This window comes from Phocoena sinus, chromosome X (assembly GCF_008692025.1).
Source record: "Phocoena sinus isolate mPhoSin1 chromosome X, mPhoSin1.pri, whole genome shotgun sequence".
Classification (NCBI taxonomy): domain Eukaryota; kingdom Metazoa; phylum Chordata; class Mammalia; order Artiodactyla; family Phocoenidae; genus Phocoena; species Phocoena sinus.
In genome coordinates, this window is record NC_045784.1 from 46,956,708 (window position 1) to 46,980,416 (window position 23,709).

The following is a 23,709-nucleotide window of genomic DNA, read 5'->3' on the forward strand; positions in this document are numbered from 1 at the left end:
AATCCTTACCATTCAAGCCAAGTTCTTTCCCCACTTACAGATAGAAAACTGAGGCTCAGAGAAATTCAGAACCTTGCCTGGTTAGTGAACGTTGGCTCCAAGATCTAACTCCAGGCCCTTCTGACTCCCAAGTCCATGCTTCAGTAACATGCTGTTCACTTTATTTACTAATAAATGCTTGCAGATGAAAATACAAATTTGTGATAAATTCCCCTACACTGTTGGATCCTATTGTTCAAAAAAAATATCGTAAGAGAGGAAGCTGGGACACAAGGTGAAAAGCTGAGATATTATCAATCTCACTAATGATGGAACAGTAACTAGAGAATGAGTTCTACCTAATGCTTAGAAGTTAAACAGATGAAAATCCCATTACATAAACAAGTCTCTAACAAAAAGAAGTTAATTCTAAACAAATCCCTGGAAATAGCCTACTGCCTTTGTTGGGTCAGACCAGAACTCTGTGCACCAAGCAATCTCTACACATAATAAATATTTCTTCCTAAACTCAGGTTAGAAAGATCAACTTTCAGAAAACTAATGAATTATTATGAATCACCATCTGTAGCGATTACCATTACACTTAAATACTTCCATTTAATTAACCATTTCTTTTTTCACTCCTTCATTCCCCCCAACTTCACTTATCTTTGAAGTTTGAATCTTGGTTTTATAGGGTTTACATCAAGACAAGAGGGTACAATTAAAATACACTGAGGGAAGTCACTCTTTAAAGGGTAACTCACTCTGTAGTAATCACCTCCGGTTGATCAAATTTAGAATGACTTTCAATATTGAAATTAGCTTAAGGGCAGAGGACACCTATAGTTCCAAATCTGGGTCAACAGCAGTTGAGTACAGTGGTGGACTAGCCTTACTATTCAGAGTATGGTTGAAGGATCAGCGGCACTGATATCACCTGGGAGTTATTAAAAATGCAAAATCTCAGGCCCCACCCAGACAAGAAGAATCAATCTGTATTTTAATAAGATCATATATTAAAGTTTGAGAAGCACCAGATTATAACACAGGCTCCAAACCAGGAAACCCAGGTTAGAATCCCTGCTATTATCAACTTACTCACTGTATGAGCATGGACAAATCAGCGTATGTGCACTTCTGTTTTCTCAACTGTGAAATATGGATAATGGATCTCCCCACTTCCATACTCACTTTCATCCAATCCATTCTCCAGACAGCAGCAAAAGTAATCTTCTTAAAACATATATCAGCTCACGTTACCTCCTTGCTTAAAACCTTTCAACATTTTCCCTACAATTATTTCCAAATTCTAACCATGACCCAGAGGGCCCTGGCATGATTTGGCTCCTGGAACTCTCTCCAATCTCCTCTCTGCACAACCACATTAGTCTTTCCGTTTAGTTTCTGGAACACTCTAAATTGTTTCTGGCCTCTAGACCGTTACAGGTGCTATTCCTACTGGAATGCTTCTGCTCCACACTCATTCTTCCCACAGCTAGTTCTATTTGATAAGTTGACTTTAAACTAAGACCCAAAGCGGCTTCCCAAGGCAACCTGCCTAAAGCTGTCTGTTATTTTTTTTATGATAGTAACCCTACTTATTTCTCTCATCGCAAATATCAATTAGTGTAACTGGTTTGATTTTCTACGGTGTTAAGCTCTCAGCATCTAGCACAGCATCTTCCATGTGATAGATATGCAAGTATTTATAGAATTGAGTTCAGGAAAGAAGTATGCACTGAAAAAAAAATCTGTGATTGTAAGCATACAGACAGTACTTGAAGCCATGGGAGGAGAATCCAGCAAAGGAGAGGCTGGTGAGGTAGAAGCAAAACTAGTTCATCACGGCATCATGAAAGACACAAGATGGCAATGCTGATCAACTGGGTCAAATGCCAAAATGAGGTATGTCCAGAAAAATGTCCATTGAAATTGGGACTAGAGATAACTTGACAAGCATTAGTTCCAGTGGCGTGGTTGGAAAGGAAGTCAAACTGGAATGAGTCAAGGAATCAATAGGAAGTGAGGCAATATAGATGGCATGTGTAGAACACTCTTGAAAAGGCTGATTGTAAATACAAGCAGAAAATTATGGGGTCTCACTGAAAGGCAGAGGGTAAGGGAGAGGAAAAGGAGATAATGGAAAGAAAATACCTAAGAAAGTTGAGGGTAGGGGACTATTTAGAATCTCACTATTTCACCTTAACATAGTGAACACTTACGTGGGTTTTCAACAGCAGAAATAGTACTAACCAGAATTAGGACAATCCTCTTCTTAATCTCTTAAAACTTGACTGAGTGTCCCTCCTACATGCTCACACTATACCCTGTACCTATCACTCCCTGACATTAATGAGAAAATGTATGCCACAGGGTGAGGAAGAAAACAAACCAACCAACCAACCAACCAACCAACCAACCAACCAACAAACCTTGGGAAGGGAAGAAATATACAACATTATCAGTGGTTGCCTCTAGGTGGCAGGATAACACAGTTTTATTTATGCTTCATGCTTTTCCGAGCCTTCAAAATTTTCTATAATCATGTATCCATTTATAATGAGAGTTTTTCTTTTGTACAATTTTTCTTAAGGTAGAAAACAGTGGCCCCTGAGCCAAAGGGCATGCATCAAATTAAGAAAAATATTCTCTAAACAAATGTCTTGGATTGGCTGCTGTTGGCTCTTGGAGCCTCTTTCCTATACCTCTTGCTGGTTAATCCTGAAGTATGTATGGCACACAGCAAGCATTCAGTATTTATTGATTTGGTTTATTATTGGTAGGTTAAGAAATGCTGCACACATGTATGGGAGTGTGGATGAATCAGAGTCAGCCTACCCATGGGAATGTCTGCTCCATGAAGGCATTTTCCCTATTTGATTGTTTTGTTCACAGCTTAGCTGTACACTAAGCTCCTACAGGAAACAATAAATATTGGTTAATTAAATGAAAAACAAAAAAATCAGCCTAAAATTCCCATTGAAATCATGGAAAAGCATTATGGTGGTTTTAAAGTAATGCTTTAGAGAATACTAAACTCCAACGTCCTACAAAGCAAAATACTTAATTATATTTGCCTTTTGCCTCTCTGCAGTCTCTGAAAGTAAATTCGGGTGAGAAATGCCCAGACCATCCATCATGTCAGGAAACAACAAGCTGAATCTTGAAACCCAGCCTGCTATTGACCATTTGATTAGAGACAGAGACATCACACTGACTGATTTGTAAAAGGGGAAAGGGGACACCACCTGATTATCAGGCCTTTCCATCCAGTCTAGTTTCTGATTATTTACATTAATACCCACCAAATATTCTGAGAATCCATTTATCACCATAATAACAACAGATAACATTTACTGACCACCTATTATGTATTATCTCTAATCCTTATAACACCTTGGAGATGAAGATCATTCCTGGTTTACTGAGGCCAAGAGTAGCCACATACCCAGTAAGTGGCAGAACCTAGATTCAAACCAAATTTGCTCCACAACTCTACAGTACACAAAATGTCTGTATGCAGTCCACCCCGCTACACCCCTCCTACAGACACCGATATCCCTGTCCTTGGCCACATAAAATATGACCCTGAGAACTGCTGACCTAGATTTTATTGGACATTTGATAGTAAGATGTAATAATAAAGCAAATGAGGTATAGCCTTTACTCACCCAAGACAAATCTGGAAATTATCTGCAGAAATACGTCCACAGGGTCTCTCCCTCAAAATCTGAAAACACTATACCTCAGATAAGTTTTCATGCTTGCTCTTGGTGCTTTTCTGCACTGCAGTATACTCAAAATAAGGGCAGGGATACCCAGGAGGAAGAATCTGAAACCTCCAACACAGACTTTGGAGGTGAGAATGGCATCTGAGAAGTCATCCCCTACACGTCCTCTACCCTACAGTCCTGGGAAGCTGCAGATCCAGGAGTTATCCTTCTGGTCATTACTCCCAATTACTTAGAGAGAAACTGGCATCAAAAGAATTCAGGCAACAAATAGGGCTCACCAAAGTTGTAAATCAGTTTTGCCAGCAGAGAGGAAATGGCAGCATGCCAAGGAGACCTCCCTTCCTAGCATTCCTAAGAAAAAAAAATAACAGCAATGCCTGTGTGAAAGTTATGCTTATTAAGGAGGAGAGGAAGAGACTCCTTGTCTACACATTTTAAATTGGTGCTCTGGAATAATCTTAAGTCTACCCTTTAAGAATGCTCTGTCTCCCATCCCCATCTTTACTTGTGGCTGGATTTGGTGCAAAAGATCAATTGTAACAATGATGGATTATTCCCTATCTCATCACATCCAATTTCAAAGATGGAAGTACTTCTCAGTCTTGCCCACCTCTAACAGAAAATTAAGACATCAGCCTTTAAACTAATATGCTCTAGTGAATTGTCAACAACTTAACCACACAAAAACTGCCACTATCTAATAGATGATCTTCACTCAGAAGAGCCACAGGCAGCATTCAGTGAGTTCAGGAAAACACATCCATCAGAAGTCTGCTAATTTTAAAATATCTTTAAAATAATTTACTTAAAAATTAAATCTGGAGTTCTCAACCCTAGCTTATTTTGAAAATGAAAAATGTCTGGCCATATAAATATCTGACTCAATAAGAGGTGGGAACTTTTTTTTTCAAGCTGTGTAGGTGATTTGGCTGCACAGCCAGACTTGAGAGCCACTTTGTTATATATTGTTAATTATGCTTTGCCAATCTGTGATTCATTTAGGAATATGCTTAAAAATAATGGGGAAGGGAATAGGATATAAATAAGTATAGCCATGTGTTGACAACTGTTGAAGCTGGGTAACAGGTACATGGGGGTTCATTATACTGTTTGCAAACTTTTGTGTATGTTTGAAAATCTCATAAATTAGAAATATTTTAAATTAAGACTTTATCTTGCTAGATCCCCCCATTCCATCCTCCACATTGCTCCCAGAGCAATCTCCCTCAAACTCAAAATCTACCTACAACATCAAGTGTAAACTCCTTATACCTAACCAGTATCCAAGACCTCTAGGACCTAATGCCTGCTTACCTCTCTTACCAGGGCCATGACATTACATAATATTCCTCTTGGCTCCCCACGCTTTAACCATGTCAAGTTTTTACAGTTTCCCTACCATTCAAGACCTTTGATACCTTGACTCAGATTGTTCTCTCTGCTAAAATGGCTGCTCCCTGCATATATTCCCTAGAGCTCAGCTTAAATGTCACTTTCTCTGTCAAGCCTTTTCAGATATTCCCTCCCCCAGAGTAACACTGATCACTCTCTCCTTTGTGTCCCCACTGTATCCTGCACATACCCTCAATCAACACACCTCTCTTTATTTACCTGTCAGTCTCCCCACTAGAGTGAGTTCTGCATGAGTGGGATTCTATTTATCTTTGCACTCCTGTTGCCAGCATAGGAGCTGTCACTTAGTAGATTAATAAATGAATGAATGACTACCCAGTAAATGTTTTAAAAAGCTAAAAATTCCAAATCACTTTAAACGCTTTTTTAAAGTGGCATTTTCAACTGAGAAAACCAATTTATACAACTCATTCAATCTTCATCTTTCATTCAACAAATAGTTATTAATATGCTACATGCAGGGCATTGTGATAGGTGCTATGAGATGGTCAGGTGTAAATCAGAGAAAAAGGAAGACTAGAAGCAACGGTAATATAAAAGCAACAAAAAGCCAGTACACAAAACATACAAATTACAGCTTCCTAGTGGTCAAAGCAAAGCTGGAAACACAACCAATTACAAGATCAACACACTACATAGGATAAATCCTTATGTAACACCAACCATAATCTTCTTGCTTTTTAAAAAAATTTGGATTTTTAGAGATTAAAGTTGCATACAGCAGAGTATACACCTTTAGCGAAAGTGAAACAATTTTAGCCCAGCTTTCACCTTTGGGCATAATGCTTTGGTCTAGGAAAAAAAAATACACACACACACACTAGGAAATATAAGCACAAACAACAGCAATTTGGACATCCTCTTAATGACACTTGGAGAAATCTTTAGATTTCTTTGTGTCCTATATTGAGGGAGCACCACAAAAATCCTAAATTCTATGGAAAGTTTTCACCTATGTGGGTATTTTTCTGAGAAGATAGTTGATAGCTTTCATTGGCTTCTTAAAGAGATCTGTGACCTGAAAAACATTAGGAACTATCACCCCCAGAAATATCTCCAAGACACTGTGTGCTTAGCCACTACAGTGTTTTCACTTTCATTTAGCCACTGTCAAATACAATAAAGACAGTACAGGAAACCAAAGAAACAGAATTCCAACCCTTGTGCATTATTCAGCTCCAATTCTCTCATGTCCCTAGGTTTATAAAGAAATATTCAGCATCTCTAAAATTAAACCTCCTCTATGTAAGGGGGAATTCTGTATTCCTGGATAAAATACTCTAGTTCTGTATCCTGAAGACAGGTAGAAAAGGCACAATCCTTTCATAAAAAGGTTAGATTAAGTATATTTCTAAATAAAAGCTAGGTTTTAATGCCTTAAAATATTCTGACAAAAGATATATCTATATGACGGGAAGAGAGAACTTGGTATTTATCTGCTACCATACATGAGGATTACTATTTTTTTAAATTTAAAAGTAGAAACTGAGGAATACTACTGGAAGAAAGTAAAAGTGAAATAGAGGACAACAACAGAATGGAAAAGCCTGGGAGTCAAGCTGGGCTTAAATTCCACTTACTAGGTGTATAATCTCAGACAAATTACTCCGAGTCAGTAACCTCTGTAAAATAAACAACACAGTCTATCTCATAGGATTGTGCCTGGCAAAGAGTAAGCCATACTATTATTTCTTTTAGCTCCAGATTAATCTAAGGGCAGTAATCTTATGCTGGGTATCTCTCTCTCTCTCACACACACACACACACACACACACACACACACACACACACACACACACAGGATCAAGAGCCAAAAAAAGCTGGTTTTTTCCCCAGCCTTTCTACGTTATTTGCATATGAAGAACATAAAGTATTTATTAATCTCCAAACTGTTTGCCTTAATTACGGACATAAACTTAACTTTGATGACAAGATTAGGAAGCTCCAGGTCTCACTCTCAAGTTAGTTATAGTTCTCCAAAGGTTAGTCTACTAAATAATGTTCGGGCCATGCCACTTAAGAATCAAAAATTTTAAGTGTACCTCAACTATTCTGAGCTACTTTTAATGAATTTGGAAGGAACAAAGATTCTTTTACATGGTTAATAAGTTATTTATAGCAATTATCAACATGGCAGCAAACTCCTTTCAGAATTGAAAACAATTCCAACTTCACAGTTTTGTTACAAGGATCAAATTAGTTCACTGATAAGAAAGCTTTAAAACAAAGCCTTTAGAAAAAAAGATTATGTCCCAACATATAGACTAAACTGGCTCTGTTTGAGTAAATTTAAACACCACTACATACAGCCCGGCACACAGTCATTTCCAATGTTCTTTAAATAAACCAGACAATGTGAAAAATCTGCTGCTTTAAAACATTTATAACTGAAAGGTGTTTGCTAAAAATGTAAGAATAGTATGCAAAGGCACTCTAGTTCCCTGACACAAACTGACTTTGTGACTTTAGGACAATCTGGGCCTCAAACATGTGTAAAATGGAAATATAATAAATAAGATCCCTTAAAACACTGTCTATAACACTATGCCTTCAGTTCAAGACAAATGTTAAAGGTATTAAACATGAACAACCTGAATTATTCTCAAAACCTATAGAGCAAAAAGTAACCAACCCAGTTTGCTACTTGGCCAAATTCCAACTTAAAAAAAAAAACTATTAAAAAATATTAGGGGCTTCCCTGATAGCGCAGTGTGTGAGAATCCACCTGCCAGTGCAGGGGACACGGGTTCGAGTCCTGGGCCGGGAAGATCCCACGTGCCATGGAGCAACTAAGCCCATGCACCACAACTACTGAGCCTGAGCTCTAGAGCCTATGAGCCACAGCGACTGAGACCACATGCCACAACTACTGAAGCCCGCGTACCTAGAGCCCAGGCTCCACAACGAGAAGCCACTGCAATGAGAAGCCCGCGCACTGCAACAAAGAGCAGCCCGCGCTCGCTGCAGCTAAAGAAAGCCTGCACGCAGCAACGAAGACCCAACACAGCCAAAAATAAATAAATAAATAAATAAAGTTTTTTAAAAAATGTATTAGAAGGGGCTTCCCTGGTGGCGCAGTGGTTGAGAGTCCACCTGCCGATGCAGGGGACACGGGTTCATGCCCTGGTCCGGGAGGATCCCACATGCCGTGGAGCAGCTGGGCCCGTGAGCCATGGCCGCTGAGCCTGCGCATCCAGAGCCTGTGCTCCGCAACGGGAGAGGCCACGACAGTGAGAGGCCCGCGTACCGCAAAAATAAAAAAAAAAGTATTAGAAGATAAAACGCAGGGAATTATTCTTGTAATCTTGGCAAAGAAAAGATCTCCCAAGAAAGATGTGCAACCTAGAAACCATAAACAAAAGAATTTGACTACATAAAAATTCCAAACCATAGAAAATATCTGCAACAGGAAAAATAAAGGGTTAATATTTCTAATATACAAAGAACACCCAAAACTCACTAAGACAATCTTATTGAAAACCAAGTAAAAGGGAACTTGTAATTTGCAGAGGATATAAACATTTGTTTATCCCTATTAGTAACTACAAAAATGCTAATCAAAACAAGGAGATGTGATTTCTGCTCAACAGACTGGTTAAAATTAAAAGGACCAACTGTATCTTGTTTAGGCAAATGTAGGTGGAGAAAAGGACACTCACAAACACTTCGGTGGAAATGGCAATTCTATATAGCCTTTCTGGAGGTCATTTTGGCAATACCTATCAAAAAATTAAATGGGTACCACCACCCTTTGACTCAGGATGAATTCTATTTCCAAGGCTCAACAACAGGGAATGATGAAATTATAGCAGATTCATGCTTTTGGGATGCAACGCAACCATTAAAAAGAATGGAGTCCAGCCATATAGTCTAACGTATAAAAATACGTATAGTACATAAATGGATAAGCATAGTATGTAAACGTTAAAAGCTATAAAAGAATATGTACATATTGTTAACAGATATAAAAGGAGACCATCATTTGTGGGGGGGTACTAATTTTTAACTGAAATGTTTATTTTGTTTGAATCTTTTTTTTTAATAGCAAACGTTACTTTTATAATTTAAAACAGTTGAAAAGGAAGGGAAAAAAAGATAAGCTTAGAAAACATCACTTTAATTTGAAAGTTTTACAAGCAGGAAATTTAGTCACATCTATAGATTTATAGCATCCATAAATATGCATGAAAACATGCAACCAAATCAAATTGTCCCATGAAAGAGCTCCAAATTGACCTTACATTGAAAAGTAATAACCATAGTCAAAAGGGCAAAAGAAACTAAGCCTTCTTTGAACTTCTGACTTTCTCATTTACCTTTCTACTCCCTTAAATTTCCTCCATTTTTTTGGTTAACTTTCTTATAGGAAGGGGGTCACTTATTTTGCACTTCTATGGATGACACCTGCTGGCATATTTAGAAATACAGATAATAAATTCAGTTTCAAGGAAAGATACAGCATAGTGGAAACATACCAAACTAGATAACCTGGTTCAATGGCCAACTCCACCCCTAAGCAGCCATGTTACCTTGGGCAAGTCATTTCCCCAAAACCTGTGCCTATAAAATAAGGAGTTTGATGTAGACAATACCAAATATAAGGGTCTTATCCAGCTCTTCTGTTGGACATGGAGAAGACTACCGCCAGTGGTAATTTGTTTTGCTAGAGGTAGATATGTGAATTCACCCATGCAGGCAGTCTGCCTTTCCTTTTAAAAAGCAAAAATCTAAAATCCTCTATGTAAAAGGTTGTATTCAAGTGACATCTATACCTCTCCAGACTATACTTCCTTTTAAGGCTGGCCTCACCAAGACAGTTAAGGAAATTTGAGAAGCAGGGAACTGGAGCTCCAGATTAGGTCAACAGACTGCAAGGCACTCTAAGCTGGAGTAGTCAAGCTAGTCCCTGTAAAACATGGCATCAGATGTAGATACAAAGAGAGAGGCATCTATAACAATGATACTGGATATATCCAGGTTTATACTCTTCTCTTATACTAATGTATGTCCCTAGCTCCTTGTACTTAGAAACACTCAGAGAATGCTTGTTGAACTGAAGAGAAGTAAGATGTGAGAGGGAAAAAGAAGATATAATATTAACAACAATAACAACAACAAAACCAACAATGGTTTCCAGTTTACTGAGGCCTTACTATGTGCCATATGCTATATTTTATACAATATATGAAATGTTAAAAGTGCTACTCAAGGGCTTCCCTGGTGGCACAGTGGTTAAGAATGTGCCTGCCAATGCAGGGGACATGGGTTCAAGCCTTGGGTCTGGGAGGATCGCACATGCCACGGAGCAACTAAGCCCATGCGCCACAACTACTGAGCCTGCACTCTAGAGCCTGCGAGCCACAACTACTGAGCCCACGCACCTAGAGCCCATGCTCCGCAACAAGTCACCGCAATGAGAAGCCCATGAACCGCAACGAAGAGTAGCCCCCGCTCGCCACAACCAGAGAAAAGCCCGCACGCAGCAACGAAGACCCAACACAGCCAAAAACAAAAATAAATAAAAATTTTAAAAAGTGCTACTCAAGTATGTTAATAGTGGTGATACTGATAACCATTAGGAAGACTCATGGGTTACTAAGGTTACAGGAGAACCTTGAACAAACTAAAACACTAGGGGGCTGTGTAGCTGGAGGGTGGGAAATCAAGGCAATCAATGCACTGCACACCACCACAGAACTGGGTAGGACCATTCAGCGGGTATGAATGTGACTCCAAAGGCTTGGCAAAACAAAAAACTACTCTGGTGGAACGTTCAGTTATCACTGGCCAGAGACTCAGCCCCCAAATGATCAAAGAACAAATACCATTCCTCCTTAACCACAGACTTGAAGGATCCAGACAGGCTTTGCTAACTGGCCATCAGTTCACCACTGTGACTGCCCATCTTTGAGCTGTCAGAGGGGTTAAGTGAAATAGTATGTTAAAGAAATTACCATATACTTAACCACCTACAGTATACTAACACCTTATATTTTCACATTTAACCCCAATAAACCCATAAATAAGGTATTTTTCCCAGATGAAGCAACTGATAGGTTAAGTTAACTTGTCCAAAGGGACAGAACTAGTTAAGTTGCCAGAAAAAAATTTAAAACCCGAGCATTTATTCTGCCTTTCTTATATAAACTATAAATTATTCCAGCCAATACATGAAAAGAAAATGAGAGTTAAAACACCATTTTGCAACTCTCAATGAATTAATAATGGATCTAAGCTTTGGGCAGCAGTGGCTGTTAACATCAAAAAGAAAAAAAATCCAAGACACCACTACAACCTAACAAATGTAAATGAACACACCACCGCCAAAGGGAATGAATCTGAATTTATAAAGCCTCTGGATGTAGCTATCAATTTTTAGGAAATATAGAGGACAGAAGAACATATTGAACTATACTGAGTATGCAATCAGCAAAATTCAGTCTGGGAAATTCTACAGGTCAAATGGCCTGAGTTTGTCAATAGACAAAGTATAAAGAAAAGGAAGAAAGGGAAGCTACAGATACTTAAAAGACAAACTGAGTTTTTAAAAATGGACAAATTACACTGTCCAGGGATGCACACTTGTATGATTAAAACCATAAAAGAACGCAAAGAAGTGACTACTATAAAGTCAGAACAGTAGTCACTTTCCAGGGGGAGGGAGGATACTGTGATGGGGATGGGCACATGGAGGGACTTCTAGGGTGACAGGCAAAATTCTATTTCTTGACTTGGGTGGTAGTAACAAAAGTGCTTTAAGATAATTTATTAAGCCATAAATTTGTTTGGGGATAGTTTTCCATATTTGTTTTCTATTTTTTAACAATAAAAGGAAAACATTTTAATCACATTAAAGTTTCCCACATATGGTAAGATTCCATTTTGCATGAAATGCCCCAAATAAGCAAATCTATAGCAAAAAATAGATTAGTGGTTGGTTGTGAGAAAGGAGAAGGGGAGTGATTAATGGCCACTGGGTTTCCTTTAAAGATGACGAAAATGTTCTAAAATTGATGTAGTAATGGTTGTACAACCATGAACATACTAAATAAAAACCACTGTATACTTTAAATGGATGAATTGTATGGTATGTGAACTATACCTCAATAGAGATGTTAATAAAAGTCTAAGACACCCCAATTAAGTCAAGACACACTTTAAAAATAAAACTGGGGTAGAGCCTGAGAATCTGCATTTCTGACAAGTTCCCAGGTGATGGTGCTGATGCTGATCTGGGGACCACATTTTGAGAACCACTGCAATGAAGGATTTCAAAACTGCTTCTAGCTGAAGGCAGTACTAATCAGCACTGAAGAGTCAAGTGTTTTACTTAGGGACTGGGAAAGTAGCCCTGAATAAAAAGTTAACACTTTGTGCCAAGCACTGTTCTATTCTACTGGTTCCCTGACCATTAACACCAGCATCTCCTTGGGAACTTGTTGGAAATGCAAAATCTAGCCCCACCCCGACCTACAGAATCAGAAACTCTGGGGATGGGGCCCATCAATCTGTGTTTTAGCTAGCCCTCTAGGTGATTCTGATGTTCCCTAAAGTTTCAGAACTACTGTTCTATGAACTTTATATCCATTAACTCAGCTAAACTTCTCAAAAACCCTATGAGGTAGGTAACACTATTATTACCATTTTATAGATTAAAAACTGTGGCACATAGGTTAAGTAATTTTCACAAGATGACACAGCTGATAAGCAATGGAGTTGGAACTTGAACCCAGGGAGTTTGGGTTCTTAATCACTGTGCTGAAAGCTCTTTCCACCTATAAGAATTCAATCAGCAGAATGCAGTAATAGAAAATTAGTAGGGGAAGTTTAAAAACAAACAAACAAAAAAAGCAAAGACGGGAATTCCCTGGTGGTCCAGTGGTTAGGCAGGACTCCACGCTTTCACTGCCAAGGGCCCAAGTTCAATCCCTGTCAAGGAACTAAGATCCTGCAGGATGCGCGGTGTGGCCAGAAAAACAAACAAAAAACAAAGACCAGGAAAAATACACCTCACTATAAAGACAGGAAAATAAGAAAATAATTGTAGCAAATAAGTAATCATTAAAGCAATCTTCCAAATGTGTTCCAAAATATAAGCAGCCACCAAATACAATATACCCAAGTATTTCCAGAGCAATTATCTTGGTACCTAATTATAAGGACTTAAAATTTGTGTTATGCTAAAGATGGTACATAAATTCATGGCAGTATGTTCACACTTACCAATCTTTAAAGTCTAAATGATTATACTAAGAAGTCATTCCAGAATAATTTGCATCTCCCTACTCCTTGTCCCTTTCAGTCACTACTTAAAGATTACTGTAAAGGAAAAACTGCTTTCTTTCAATATCTAAGATTATACAATCAGAATCTCAGAGTTGAAAAAGAATTTTCACTTTCACCTAGCCCAGTCAGCAATCCAAACTGAATCAATCTACAATACTAATCTCCATTTAAAGATATATTAGGGCTTCCCTGGTGGCGCAGTGGTTGAGAGTCCGCCTGCTGATGCAGGGGACACGGGTTCGTGCCCCGGTCCGGGAAGATCCCACATGCCGCAGAGCGGCTGGGCCCGTGAGCCATGGCCGCTGAGCCTGCGCGTCCGGAGCCTGTGCTCCGCAACGGGAGAGGCCACAACAGTGAGAGGCCCGCGTACCGCCAAAAAAAAAAAAAAAAAAAAAAAAAAAAAAAGATATATTAATAAGAAGTTGAAAGAAATTCCAATTTTCTGTAAAATCACATTCTGGAACTAATCCATGTCACCACTGTAATTTTTAAAGCCAAATGACTAAAACTTTTAACTAAAAGTTGAAAATGCTCAGGTTAACAGCTCAAACAAAACCTACAGCTGTTTTACTCAGAGAGAACCACTCCTTCACTATCTGAAAGTGTTTCTATACCAAGCTGGTCAACAAGTACATCAAGTTTTAGCAACTCAACCCTTATGACACATCAAATGAGAGGGCTTCCAAAGAATTTGAGCTGAATTATCCCTGACATTAACATATAAACATCTGATAACCGGTCACTGAGGAAACAAGTCAGAGAACAATATAGCAAAATACCCAATTGCTTGTTACTGTCAACTTTACAGATAGTGAGATCACTGTAAAGCAGCCAAATATGATTACAGCTACACATCAGATTTTAACAATTTAATCAAACTGCAAGAGAGGTAACAGAATGTGAAAGGCAAATATTTTCAAAGCAACCAATTCTGGCATTTCAGTAATACTCTGAATCCACGGTTGAAAACACACAACAAAAGGGAAAAGAAGCAATAGATTTCCATTGTAAACTTGTAATTCTGGAAACAATTCAAATATTGAAATGTCTACTGTGTGTAAAGCTCTCTCCCAAAACTCTAGTTATCCTAGTTTCACAAACTCAGGATTACAAGGTTTAAGTGATATTGTTCAAACTTCCTAACTACAGAAAACTCAGGACAAGGGTAAATGTCTAATCACTATACATAATGTGCTCAAATTCTTTTCTTGAACAAATGGATTTCACTGTAATTCCCAAGAAATCACTTCTTTAATACCTAGTCAATTTACAACTAAGAATCTGATTTCTCCATTAATGAACAAAGAACTGAAAAGCCTGAACTCATGATCCATAGCACTGATGATGCACAATCATATTTCATCTAAATACCTCAGAAACTTTCATTCATGACCTCTAACCTTCTCTGCCCCTTAAACTTGTAATCACTCTCATTTCAAAGGTAGGCACAAGTGGCCTTGCTCTGCCCCCAACGTGTGCTTAAGTCAAAGGCTGACTGGAGCATACGTGCCCAACTTCCATTCTCAGGTTTTGACCATGGAAGGGACATGCAGTAGATCCTATGATGGCCAATGCTGAACAAGGAAATGAACAGTTTAAAGGACTCTATGTTGGGGGAACAGCATTTCCAGAAGAAATAAAATGAAACAATAAATAACCACAGGAAAACTACAGTTGTGTATAATAGCTGAAAATCAGGATGTCTAAGTGGAAGCTCTCAAAAATTGTTTAGTACTGCCATTTCAAAAACTGTATCACAGCCAGAGGAACTCATCACTAAGTCTTAAAAGCTTAGAAGTTATGGGTCAGAGCAGCTGAGATACCAACATCAAAAGAATAAAAAGCAACATTATAAGATAGTATAAAAATAACTAAACTACCTAAGGAAATTGAAACCATGATGAAAAACCCCAAAGGCACAATCAGGTCATTATCTAGGAAACATTAGCTTCTTCCACAAGGAGGCCTACTTTTCATGTGGAGCAGTAAGCAGGGCCAAGACATGGAACTGAAGTCAGGTATCAATTAAATCAGACTCTGCCACAGAAAAAGGAACCCATGACTAGTTATTTTGGGATAGTGCCTAGGCCAGCAGTATCAACTCCAACTGGGATATAGGAGATTACTGCCATTGTTCCATTATAATGGGGTCCTCCAGGGTCTTTAATTTAGTAAGAATGGGTTAGATACCACTTTGAGAATGTAATCACCAAATGTGGGGGAAACTCTACAGGATAAGTTCTTCAACAAATAAATTGGAAGAAAAAGAAAAGGGAGGGAACCTGCAGATTAAAACAGATTTAAGAAAGATATCAATCTTCCTTTGTGATAAATGGACTTTCTTTGGATCCTGATTCAAACTAAAATTTGAACACTAGCTTCATATTTGATATTTTCAAAAATCAGTTAATTTTTTATCATACTGAAAGTCTTAGCCAGTGCAATACAGTGAGAAAAAGAAAAAAAAATCAGTTAATTTTCTGAGTTGTGGTAATGGTTTTGATGTTTAAAAGAGCCCTTTATCTTTTAGATACAAATATTTTGCAAATAAAAAGAGAACAACAGTAGGGGTTTATTTCAAAATAATCCAAGGGGCCTCAGTGGGTAGAAGTATAGATGAAAAAGAATGGCTGCAAGTTGGCAACTGTTAAAGCCGGTGATGGGTACACAGGGGGATCATTATATTATCCAATTTTTATATGTTCGAAAAATTCCAAAAAATTGGTTAGACATAGTATATTGCAATTTTATTTTTTGAATGATTCTTAGAGTGACTTAAAAAATCAGGTACAGACAGAATTCATTTAAATTTTAATTTAGTAATGAGCTCCATTTAAACACAAGAAACAGCCAGTACCACATCAGATCCAAACAATGGAAGAAACCAAAGCAGCTCAATTACAGAGTGGAAATACATACACCCCCACCATCTCCATTCCAGGAAGTATAATACAAATACTACCCACAAAGATCCACAAAAACTAACCTAAAATCACAGCCAATCATACTCATCCTGGTAGGAAATCTCAACACTGCTCCAAGAGCTTCCTGAACCTTCCTGACCAAGTTGGTCTGCTGGTTCCTCTGGAATGCTAACCCACTCAGGTCAGACTACTGGAGGACCTACAAAAAAAAAAAAAGGAGGGGGAGAGATACACAACACATTTATTAGGGTGTGGGGGAGCTAACCATTATATCAACGTTCAAACATAATCACAGTTATTATTTCTTAAGCAATAACCCTCACATAACAATTTTCATTTTTTAGGACCTGCTTTGAGCAGCAACAAGAATTCAGAACCAAAGCTAAAGCAATTCTTCTGACATTTAGACAACATCCCTGAAAACTCAGCTCTCAATTCCAATGAAATTATAGGGAATAGTGATTATTTTATAGACAAAGTTATATCCTTGTTGTGAATTGACACTAAAACAATGTTGAATTTTTTGTGAAAAAAACTGCACACATAAATTATTTTTCACCTTCATACATGCTTTTTTGGCCATACTGGGAAACAAATGATAAACACCCTGGAAACTCAGGTTGAACTCTGCCACTGAACCTTAGACAGTTTTTAACTGGTATTGCCACTCCTTCCTCCCTTCTCAGAGACCACCTAGAATAAATTAAACCTTTTAGGTCACACCTAGATTATCATTCCCAGATTTATTCTAGTTCCGAATGACAAAAGTCAAATTAAGGTTTAATTTCTAATCACTACTTGACCCACTGTGAAAAACACCAAGGCAAAATCTCAAAACAGAAAGCGATCTCTTGTCCTTCCATGAAAAAGGGGGAAAATTACATTACCTCCAAAGCACTTCAAACTAAATAAAGCAAACCCTAAAGCGCAAAACCATTGTCTGCATATAGTTAATCAACAGATGGTTACCCATAGTAAAATTTTAATCCTATGTAAACTTTTCACTATCATATTCCTATTTCAAACCCCATCATCCATCCAAGGTAATTAGAAAAAAGCACTCATTTTAATATTGGTCTAATTAAAATATAAACAGTAAGGAAAACTAACATCCAAACTGAATACAGTAACTTCTACTTAGTAAAGAGTATTAGAAAATATAAAATGGCAAAAACACAATAGGGGATAGTGTATTAAAGAACTGTCAGTAATTCACTTTGGAAAAGAAGCTTGGTATCCCAAACAACCTTTCTAAATCCTCTCAGATAGGAATTATCCTGCTCAGGTAAGCCCAAATAACAGATCCCCACACTGATCTGAGGGACCAAAGAAAGGAGGTAGGGGAAAAGCAGTATGAACACTTAAAAACTAGCTAGCAGATGTTCTCTTTCTTACTGTGAAAAGCACAGCACCAAATTTCATTACTTTCATAGGGTGAATGACAGGACAGACCGACTTTGAAGGAGTGGAAGGAGGGAGTAGGCAAGGGACGAAACATCCCTTCCTAAAGGCAGAACACCTGGGTGTGGTTCTTGACAGGAACATTAATGGCCAGGGGTCATTCCAGGAAGGTGATTTTGCATTAAAACTCCTAGACCAGAAACATAGGTAGGAATCATATTCAAACATAATAAACCACTGGAGATAAAAAGTTTGGCTTATGAGGGGGGAAAATATACAAAAATGACACAACTGGCCTAGAAATATACTAAAAATGTACAGTTCTTTAACTGTTTCTTTAAACAAAAATCTCCTTTCCCAGGTCATAAAACTACCATATGACACAGGTGCATCTGCCAACGTATTTTTACACCAAGAAAAAGTAACCACAATTTACTGTATGCCTACCATAAGCCAGGTACTTTATAAATTGTTTAATTCTAACAACTATTAAGAGCTACTATCCCCACTATACAGATGAAAAACTGAGAATACGAAAAGTAATTTCCCCAAGGTTACAAAGTTTGATGTGAACCCAAAGCACACAGTATTTCTACCATACCAGGCTGCCTCCCTTGAGTGGGAAATGTTGGTGTCTCCTCAATATATGCAACTCTGGGGCTAAGAGAAAACAATGTAATCTAAAAAGGAAGCAAATGATAGGGAATTGTCTATAGTAATTGTGGAATGGCGGGGGGAGAAAAAAAGTAGAACAGGGCAATGATTGAGGGGCAAGACATAATCTATCAAAGCTATTTTATTTTCCAGCACATGGCGGGGGTAAATGTAGTGGAGACTGACAGGAGGCTACCTTTCTCTCTAGGGGATTCAGCTCCCAGAAAAACAGCATGGGGGGGGCGGGGAATAGAAGAAGTAATAAACCCTTAACAATTACATGAGAAACATGTAAGAAAGAGGTGGTTAGCAGCAAAAAAAGATGTCCAGACCAAGAGGCCACAGGAACTCAGAGCAAGGCAGGGAAAAGGGGCGGTTCCCAAGCTTGCAAAGGGGATGGGCGGGGCGGGGGGGGGGAGAGAGCAAAAAGTTAGTTCACTGGAGGGTTATTCTCTACAGCCTTTTTAGAAGTTTTTTTTCCCCTTTTTTGGGGGGAGTGGGTGTTTATGAGGAAGGAAAGGCTAACGGCCCCGAGAACGAAGAGGTCACAAAGACTGCAATCATCTAACCACCAACCCATTCATTGTTCCACCTAAAAATGGTTGAGCAGCAGAGTTGGAGAAATCAGTGCCCTGTGCTCCGATCAGGGTCATACAGGCTTGAAGGCTACTATGACTCCATCCACAAAGACGGAATAACTGCAGGGAACAGGAAAGGGTCTCTAGTCAATGCCTCTGTCAAGTGGATCAACTGGGGGGCGCGGGGGCGGGACGGATTAGGAGACTTGGGCTAAGCTCTGCCTTAGCAGGAGCGGGGAGGGGATGACAAGAAAAAGCTTTGACTCTCCCTCTTAAATACGAGCCTCAAATATCCATGTAGATTAGGAAGATTCAAAGGGACGGTGGAATTAGGGGAGAATGGGGAAGGAATACGTCAGAGGCACCAAAGCTTGACCCGCTCTATCTTAGTTCAAAGACCATGGGAGTTGGGGAAGTACAGCCCACCTCAAGAAAAACTAGAGGATTCATTTGGGCCCCGAAGGAGCGGAAAACCGAGGCGAGCCCACAAAAAGGTAGGAGGAGGGAATCAGTCATCGTAGGTTGGTCCCATCTCCCCCGCTGCCAAATCTAACCCCCAACCCCACTCCCCAACGAACTTCAGGACTCCCGCCCCTCACCCTTCCCTACCCGCCCACTGCGGCGGCGACAACGGAGGCGTTGACCGATTGGTGGGGTAAAGGCGGGCCCACACGCGGCTGAGGCCCGGGAAATGGTGTCGCCTCAACCGACTAGAGACGGAGTGGTCTTCGCCTCAGGTTCGGCTTATTGGCACCTCGGCTTTTCGCCAATCGCCACCTCCTTAACGTCGGGTACCTGAGAGGTGTCACAAACGCGGACAGCCAACATCTCAGTCCCGGGTCCTGGCCGGACAGACATCAGCTTCCGCCGCCATCTTAACAGCAGGCGAACCGACCCTAGTCACTGCCACCCCCCACCCGAGGTACCTCCGCCATCGCCAACGGATTCCAAGAGAACGTAACCCCGCTCCCGCGAGAACTCACCGGCTAGGAACAGCATGAGCCGAAGACGCTGCCACCGCCTCCGCGGCTACTGCAGTCTGTAGCCGAACCGCAGCCGCCTCCGCGTGATCCCGCGAGAACCTCTACCCGACGGGAACAGCCTGAGCCCAGCCCTTCACAGACCCCTCCTCCCACCAAAGCTGAAGTCGCTACGGCTCTGCTCTCACCCTACGCGAAGCAAAAAGCAAATGACGCACAAACTCACGGAGAGCCAAGGGGCGGAGCCACTCTGCCGCCGCCGGCTCTCGCATGCGCGGTCAGAACTATCGCGATAATACGTTTCGGTCTCCGCGAGACCTTCGACTTCACCGCAGGATGCCGCCCGCGCCTCGTCTTTAGGAAATACGAGATCTCGCGAGACCTGGGGCACGCTCCTAAAAAGGAGAGAGGCGGGGCTCCATGAAAATGACTGGGAGTTTTCAGGGGAAGGGAGGAACCTCCCGTCCTGCAGGGATCTCGCCTACCACGAGGTTTCCGACCCACTGCGGAGCTGGCTGCCAAACCTCGCGATGACACAGCTCAGCGCCAAATCTCGGCCATGTCCTGAAAACTGCCTCCGCCCCCGATCTAAGGTGTCTAGAGCCTAGTGCTTGAGGAAAATTTAAAAAGTCAACCTGTTTATTCTCACGCTTCCGGGCAGAGCTGTACCAATTAACCAAACTCCATTCTGGAAGAGGAGCAATAGATCTCCCATTGTTACCTGACCCCAGGAATCACATATTATTTTGGACTAACACATAAAAGACGTTCTATCTCACAATAAGCACGCAAATGCAAATGAAAACAATGACATAACATTTTTGGCCCATTAGATCGGTAAAAAAAATTTTTAAGACCGATAATATCCAGACTCCTTCCCTCGCCGCACTGCAGGCTACTGAATCCATCTCAATCTAACTAAAGGCTCATATCGTTAGTTCTAGCTCCAAAGCCACAAATTTTAACTCCTGAGGCTTTACCTTGGCATAACCAAAAGATCCAATAAAGTGGTTTTCTCCAAACAAAGAGGTCTGCCCTCAGGAAAAATTCAAGCTTCCAAGGCGGGGGTGGGGGTTGGGGGCGAGTGCGTGCTTGAAGCTTTTAATATGGCAGTTTTTCCACGTCTAGCCAACAATGTTTCTCCAATAAATCTTGGGAGCCAATCTGGCTCGATTTGTGGGCTTTCCTATTCTAATGCATTGTTCTGTCTATTCTAATTTATATAATGTTCCTTTAGAGTACATTTTAATAGCTGGTAGTACGAGTACCCCATCTTTACTTATCTTTAAAATATTTTCTCGGTTGTTCTTAGCCATATTTTTTCTGGATGAACTTTAGAATCATATTAAGTTCCAAACACTTGGTATATTTATTGAAATTGCATGAACTGTATAAATCAACACAGAAAAAATGGACATCACTACAAAATTGAGCCTTCTTATACAGAAGCACAGTATCCCCTTCTTCACGTATGCAAACGTTCTTTCATTATATTCCTCAATAAAGTTTTGTAGTTTACTTCTAGGTATTTTTATTCTTTTTTCTTGCTATTGCGAATGGGGTTTTTTTAGTGTTAAATTTTCGAAATGCTTACTGCTTATAGATAGGAAAACTATCGATATTTGCCTATTTAGTTTTGTAATCGTACAAATAAAAAATATGTTCAACTTCACAAGTAATCAGGGAAATGCAAATGAAAACAATGACATACCATTTTTTGCCCTTTAAATTAGCCAAAATTACAAAGGTTGATGATAATTCGTGTTGGCACAACTGTGGAAAAATGGGCATTCTCGCACATTGAAGAGTGTAAATTAGTATAGCCTTTTGAGAAGGCAATTTGGATAAATTTATCAAAATTCAAAATGCATAAACATTTTGACCCAGCGATTACTCTTCTAAGAATTTCTCCTACAGAAATACTCATACATGAAATATACACACACACACACACACACACACACACACACACACACAAGCCCATTCATTATAGCATTGCTTGTAATAGCCCCTTCCCTCCCCCAAAAGGGAAACAAGCCAATGTACATCAATCGGGAAATAGTTAAATAAACTGTAGTACAATCATACAATTCAGCTGTTTATAAATGAGATAAATTTAGATTCCCTGATATAGGAAGATCTACAAGACATATTGTTAAGTTTTTAAAAAGCAATTAGCCGAAATGAATGTGTGTGTGTGTGCGCGCGCGCGTGTGTGTGTAGTACCATTTAGATACCAAAACCTACATATACGACGCCTAAGTAGTTACCCGCGAAGCCTGCCTGCCAGCCCCTCACCTTCCCCCTCCTCTGAGGCCGCCTTCCTCGAACCCCTGAGAGAAACGCTGAAGGCCCGGCCTTTACTCCCTCTCTAGGGCCACTTGGCCACGACTAATGCCGGTACCTCGCATCCCCACTGTCGGCCGCTCTCTCGCCGCACTGCCGGCCGCTGCCGGGCTGCCCCCGAAGATGCGGCGAGCTCTCTTCACTGGCGCCGGCCGAGGCCTGGGGGAGGGGAGAGAAGGCGGGGTTGAGGGAGGGCTGAGGCAGGCCGCCGGGTTCCTTCACCAGCCTCTCCCGCAGGCTCCCCAAGGCCGCCACCTCCGCGCCTCAGCGCAGGGTCCCGTGGGAACATCCCCTAGCGAGGAGCAGAGGACGACCGCGAGAGCAGAGCCCGCCTCCCCAGCCCGGAGGAAGACGCTCACCTCGGTGGCACTAGCAGGAGCGTGCCGGGTCCGCGGCCCTGCTTCAGACCTGCTCCCCTCGCTCGCCCTCCGTCGAAAACCTCCCCCTCCGGCTCTCCTCATACTCGTTCTGAGGCTCCGCCCCCAGCTCGAGAAGCCCCGCCCCTGCCCCCTGGGAGGGCACTCCCTCCGCGGCGAAGCCAGGTCCCCTAGGGGGGACCGCGCCTGAGGTACTCCAGGCCCAGCAAACACAACCGTAGAGGATAGTAGGGTCACTAAGGAATTGGGAGTTGATTCGAGGCACGATGGAAACCGCTGAAGGGTGACGTGATTTGATGTGACTAACGTTTAAAAATTAATCTCTCCAGCTGCCTAGCGAAGAATGGGGGGCGATAGGGCAAGCGGGGACACTGTGTGGAGGGCGGGAGATGACGGGGGCGCCTACCATAGTGAGTTTACACAGGTAAAACTCTTACTTCAGGGAGGTAGTGAGACCTCAATAAACATTCTCTTTTTCTCCTTGGTATTATTTGGGGTGACAGTGCGATTGGCAAAGAGCTTATAGAGGATCTACATCTGTGAATGCATAGGAATAAAAAGATCAGGTAGGAGTTACCACTATTAACCGTGCTTTTCTTCTGGGGTGCAGAAGAAGGGAGCTTTGACTCGAAACCCTAGATACTTCGGTAAGGTTTGAATTTTTAACAAAACGCATGTAAAGTATAGAGACAAAAGCACTATCTGAAGTACTCTTGAGACATAGAGGAAATAAAAACTGTAATTGTACCCTCCGGTTCTAATTCCAGCCCTCCAAAGCAGTGGTTAATGCCCCAAATTGAGAACCTGATGAATGGATCCACTGCCTGCCAAATATATACATATTTACACATAAAATTTTGTGTATAATCTCAGTTTTATGGAGGCCCCTTTGAGGTAGATTGACCCATTAAATATTCTTACAATGCTATTTTTAATGGGTGAATGTTACTCCATTGTAATGCTAATTAGTTAACCAAGACTCGATGTTTGTCTTTTTTAATTATAAAAAATACAGGTATAAGGGCTTCCCTGGT

At 40.5% G+C, this 23,709-nt stretch overlaps 1 protein-coding gene across 8 annotated transcripts in view; it reads right to left on the reverse strand.

Annotated features, from left to right (window-relative positions):
- The window catches only part of HUWE1 (HECT, UBA and WWE domain containing E3 ubiquitin protein ligase 1), a 143,792-nt gene extending 121,024 nt beyond the window's left edge, over positions 1 to 22,768 (reverse strand). For 5 of the 8 annotated variants that reach the window (XM_032619086.1, XM_032619091.1, XM_032619087.1 and 2 more), the window contains exons 1-2: positions 19,956 to 20,311; positions 16,402 to 16,538 (exon numbers count right to left, since the gene is read on the reverse strand). The gene's annotated coding sequence lies outside the window, so the exon portion shown is untranslated. Of the gene's footprint in view, positions 1 to 16,401; positions 16,539 to 19,955; positions 20,312 to 22,356; positions 22,458 to 22,657 lie in introns of those variants that run through there. The other 3 variants (XM_032619088.1, XM_032619085.1, XM_032619089.1) reach the window with 3 other exon arrangements.
- Between the last annotated feature and the right edge of the window lie 941 nt (positions 22,769 to 23,709).